Source organism: Acipenser ruthenus, chromosome 25, assembly GCF_902713425.1.
Source record: "Acipenser ruthenus chromosome 25, fAciRut3.2 maternal haplotype, whole genome shotgun sequence".
Lineage (NCBI taxonomy): Eukaryota > Metazoa > Chordata > Actinopteri > Acipenseriformes > Acipenseridae > Acipenser > Acipenser ruthenus.
Window position 1 is genome coordinate 13,810,773 of NC_081213.1, and position 6,000 is coordinate 13,816,772.

The window sequence follows — 6,000 nt, forward strand, 5'->3', positions numbered from 1 at the left end:
TCCCCCCTCTTTGGGCTGTGGACGCACCGACTCCTCCCTTTTGGGCTGTGGACGCACCGACTCCTCCCTCTTGGGCTGTGGACGCACCGACTCCCCCCTCTTGGGCTTAGAACGTTCGGGCTCCCCCCACTCAGGCGTAGGACGTTCGGGTTCCTCCCACTCAGGCGTAGGACGTTCGGGCTCCCCCCACTCAGGCGTAGGACGTTCGGGTTCCTCCCACTCAGGCGTAGGACATTCGGGCTCCCCCCACTCAGGCGTAGGACGTTCGGGTTCCTCCCACTCAGGCGTAGGACGTTCGGGCTCCCCCCACTCAGGCGTAGGACGTTCGGGCTCCTCCCACTCAGGCGTAGGACGTTCTGGCTCCTCCCCTTTGGGCGCTAGAGAGGACAACAGCCTTGCTAGTAGCGGTGCGGGGCACCTTTTTAACACCGCCTGCAACTGCTGCGCTGATGTTACTCTGGGGCCCCCTTGCTTCTCCCGATCCAGCAGCCAGTCGATCACCTCCTCTGTCACTGGCCTGCAGGATGGGTGTTGCTGTTGCTTCCTCTCTAGGCTCTTTCCTCCCTCCATTTCTTCAAAAAAACACACTGTACTCACTGTACTGTACTTTTCTGGTCTCCGAGTGGAGGCGTGGGTTCAAATCCCACTCTGACACCACGTGTCACAAAGACGGCCGGAGTGGGTGAAGTCAGACCAGAAACAGGAAGTAACACACACAGACTTGGGGTTTTGATGAAGCTGAGCACGTGATTGCGCTCAGCATTTAATAATTAAACAGAACAGAAAATAAAAGGTTTGAACACAAAACACAGGACACGGCACTTATGCCAAAATAAATATATAAACAAAACAGACTAAACAGTAAACAAACAAACGAACAGACAAACACGGTGAGTAAGAACACTTATATTTACGTTCTTACTTTTTACTCCTCTCTCACCCGTTCTCCACTCTCGAACACCCAACCCCGAGTGAGTGAAAACCTGCTGCTTTTATGCAGTTGTACCGAGACTCGATTGCTAGTCAATCATTCAATTGGAATCTCGGTACAACTGCACGTGAATTAATTAAAGTGCACTTTCCCATGTTCACATACTAATACTTTAAATGCACGTGATGTGATGTGCCATCCTCGTGCCTAAATACAAATATACAATTTAAACAACTCGTGCTGCACACACCCATTTATATCCCGTGTACCATCTCTTTACACCAACATTTACACACCACACATAACATACAACACAGAAACGCACACAGGGGCGGAGCACATTGCCACACAATGCAATTTGAAAGGCTATAGGATATTGTATAGAGTGCTGCAGCATATAGGATGATATCCACTGGATGTGCTGATCTTGAATAGGGAGCAAATGAATAGGCATCGTACACAGCAGTCTATACTATCATTTGAATGATAGATAGTTAAATAAAAATAATTAAACAGCATAGCTCATCTTAATGGTCTGTTTCCATCTGATACAAAATATGTGACACAAGCCACCTGATTCAATCTGATACAAAGACATTTCAGACATCTGTGTCACATTAATATAAAGTCTACTCAGTTGCTTGGTACAGCCATAAGTCCTAGTAGAAAGTTGTGTGAGGTTATGTCACTTCAATGCTGATGTCTGGGAACATAAGTTATGGCTTTTGGACATGTTCCGTGCAAAAAAACCTTTGGAGAGAATTTGGAGTTTCTAAACTGTATGGAAACCAAGCCAATGAAGTTCTGACATCCCATCACAAACTTAGAGCTCACTATTCTGATATTATTTAATATGTAACAAATGCCCAATGAAAGTGTCCCCAGATTTGGCTAAAGATATAGCTGCTGTATTATTATCACCAAACCCATAGAAAAGTAGGTCACTGTTATCTAGATTCAGATACCACAACATCAACAATTCACATTTCTACAGTGCCTTTCATCACAAGGATCCCAAAGCACTTCACACACACACACAGACACACAAACACAATATGAACAATTAAACCAGTAAATTTAAAACAATTACAGAATTTGATAAAACAGAAAAAAATAGATGCAAAATGTAGCTTTAAAATCAGAACAATTAAGAGCCTAAAACAAAAACATGAATGACATTGGAATTTAAAGAAAAAACAGTTTAAATGTAAAATTAGAAAAACTAAGATAATATAATAATAATAATTTTAAAAAAAAATAGATGAATGTATGCAAGAATGTTCAAACAAACCTTTGGCCAGGGGCACATCTGTGTATTGCTCAGGGCTGAGCAATACACTTAAACTCCAACATGTATAATAAAATGACATGACAATACATGTGTATCAAACTGGCACAAAAGCAGACATTGAGAGAACAGAACAGTAGATTGTAATGGATTTGTTCCTGAACTGCTGTTGTAGTGTTGCAGTATTCCACGTGTATGTCAGCCGACGTCACAGGACCGCTGACCTGAGGAGTTTTAAAGTGAGGAGTTGTGACCTATTTCCAGAAGGACAGACAGGCACGTGCCTCTGTAGTGTCTCAGGAGTGTTACATTTAGACAGACGCGTGCCTCTGCAGTGTCTCAGGAGCGTTACATTTAGACAGACGCGTGCCTCTGCAGTGTCTCAGGAGCGTTACATTTAGACAGACGCGTGCCTCTGCAGTGTCTCAGGAGCGTTACATTTAGACAGGCGCGTGCCTCTGCAGTGTCTCAGGAGCGTTACATTTAGACAGACGCGTGCCTCTGCAGTGTCTCAGGAGTGTTACATTTAGACAGACGCGTGCCTCTGCAGTGTCTCAGGGGCGTTACATTTAGACAAACGCGTGCCTCTGCAGTGTCTCAGGAGCGTTACATTTAGACAGGCGCGTGCCTCTGCAGTGTCTCAGGAGCGTTACATTTAGACAGACGCGTGCCTCTGCAATGTCTCAGGAGCGTTACATTTAGACAGACAGCATACTCATGCCTTTCCTCTTGCTTGTGTTTATTCAATGCTGGTTTTCCTTGTAAATTAAAGATGAGAGGAAAGCATGAATTAAACAGACACAGAAACAGCATGTGTAATTCGAAGAAGAGCTGACTTGGTCCTTTTCCCATACTATGAGTACTATGATCCACCGCATATATCAAAGTGATTGAATTGCATAACACCCAGTCTGCGTGTAGACATGCCCCACTGTGCTTACTGAATCATGCTCAAAGTATTTGCAATGGTTATATCTTTGCGCTGGTAAACAGTGTATTCATTAGATCATCTCAGCTGCATTGTGCAGCCCCCAGTTTTCTATTTTGGCTTCTCTAGTAAGGCAGTACTATTCTACAACTACCACCTACCTGATAAACAAAAGGAAAAAAGTAACATGTCAGTAACATTCACCCCCTGTCACAGCTGTATATTCCTAATTAGAGCTATCGATATGCTGAAACAGTAACCATGTCGGTAACATTCACCCCCTGTCACAGCTGTATATTCCTAATTAGAGCGATCGATATGCTGAAACAGTTGATGAACATGACATATCAATGGTATGTACAGATTGAATAAAGTAAATAAAAGAGAGGACAGAAAATGGTACCATGGTAAATTAAATTCAAATGACTGATTTACAGCATGCGGGTTGACTGTGTGTTTTCTCGATATGCATGTAAACATGAAGGTGTGACATACAGACAGACTAATGTATGGCCATATAGACACTCCCATATATGCACAGTAAATATATCATTCTTCATAACTTATGGTAAATCATGTTAATACAAAGTTTCATCCCAACTGGATCAACAGGTTTCCAGTTTTACATAACAATGCTGCCAACGATATCAACGCTGCCATATAATAACAGACCCTGTGCACAAAATGTAAACTCATTGTGAAGAAATCAATGAAAAGAAAAGAAAAAACAGAATACACAATAGCAATGCTTACCTGATAAAGGCATGCCTGTGTGGTGTGCAGGTGAGTCATGCAGTCAGGGGAGTGCAGGTTCACATGCGGGCTGTGCCAGGTTGCTGGTATTCACTGGGGATTCCACAGGGAGCGTTGCATTAGCTCTGGCACTCCCACAGGTTTTAATGTCACAATGTGCTACAGCTAAGTGGACACCTGCAGGGCTGGCCCTCAGGGGTGGGTAGCTCGCCAACATCCACTGTGGCGCTCCTGGCTGTGAAGAGGCTGTCAACCTGGTGGCGGGATCAGAGGATGCCACATGACATTCAGTTCTCCTGAGCTGTTGTGGGGAGATGTTGAGGTGCCATAACTGGACAAAAAAGGTTGTTAGAAACTGGCACTCTAAATAAAATTAAAACATGCTCAATGTCTACTTTGTGTAGCCTTTGTCAATTATTATTATAACAGTTATTCAAATCTGTTTTGGCTGATATATGAGAACTATGGCTATGAAGTTTTTTTTGTTCTACATTCAAGCCCAGAGACATGAGAGGATGGTGAAGCAGCCCTCTGTCTCCACCACCTAGACTGTAACATTCTGGTAGAATGACTGTGCTTGTCTAGCATTAGAAATTTGCTCCAACACATGCCTTTGAACACTTTTCCTGGTAGCGATGGACACACAGCAATAGAACATTGTTAACAGATTACAAACCACATAACTATTCTTGCTGGGGATTTGGCTTGATCATCTTTTAAGTTGTACATATTTATCTCCCGATCTGCCACATCAAAGCTCCCACTCTTCAACATTACTCATGCGATTTGTGTTTTTGATTCCAGCATTGTCCTAATGGGGGATTTATTCTTTCTTTAACCAGAGATTTAAAGCACAGCTGCTTTTGTCTAGACACAGAAAATAATTAATGGTATACATGTAGCCATCTAAGTAAACCAAACACAAGTACTCCTGATGTATTTCCTCATATGTTGCCAGTTTAGAGACTCTGTCAGCAGATTTGATGACTCTTCAATGTCTTTGGAGGATTTAGATGGGGGGGAATGCAACGTTTATCTAAACATAGCCGCTTTGAAGAAAATCTGGTGACATTTTGGAAGGCCAATCGTTCGCTCAGTCAATGTTAAAAGGGTTCCAGCAATCAAAACAACTCCTGGAATCTTCCATTCCCTATAGAGCTCCTATGTGCGGGTTTAAAAGAACGTTCTCCGCTTGATTACTTTCAGGTAGTCCTGGTCATTTCACTAAACAGTCTCTAATTGTATTATCGATTCCACTTGACAGGTTCCAATATAAATGCATGTGTGCAGGGTGTCTCTTATTGTATAAGGGATATCAATGCTCTGCAGCTACAGACAGACATGCACAGACCCCTATGTATCCCCAGAATACTCCCAATAATGTTGATACCAGTTTTCATTACCATTGGAGAAGCGGCTGTCCAGATATATGGAACAATGTCAAGTGTTTCACCCTTTTTGATTTTCAGTTGTCAATATCCATTGTTCTATATTGGGGTATATACACTCCAGTAATGTTAGATACCTGAATACAAAATATCCACACATGGTTTAGAACAACTAAAATTGATTCTGGCAGTCTAGTGGATTATTGTAATTGTAATTGGATTATTGGATGATTGGCAAGAGGTAAGCGCACCGAATCATTGAAATCCATTTGAAATATACAAGTGGAATCCTTACTCCAAACCAAAGTGCATTTTTTTTTTTAATTTAGTCGTTGCCAATTATTTTTTATTATTTTCTCCCAATTTAGAATGGCAAATTGTTTTTTTAAGCTCAGATCACCGCTACCACCCCTGCGCTGACTCGGGAGGGCGAAGACGAACACACACTGTCCTCCAAAGCGTGTGCCGTCAGCCGACTGCTTTTTTTCACACTGCGGACTCACCATGCAGCCACCCAAGAGCTACAGCGTGGAGGACAACGCAGCTCTCGGGCAGCTTACAGGCAAGCCCGCAGGCGCCTGGCCAGACTACAGGGGTCGCTGGTACGCGGTGAGCCGAAGACACCCTGGTCGACCTAACCCTCCCTCCCCCTGGGCGACGCTCGGCCAATTGTGCGCCGCCCCTAGGGGGCTACCGTCCACAGTCGGCTGTG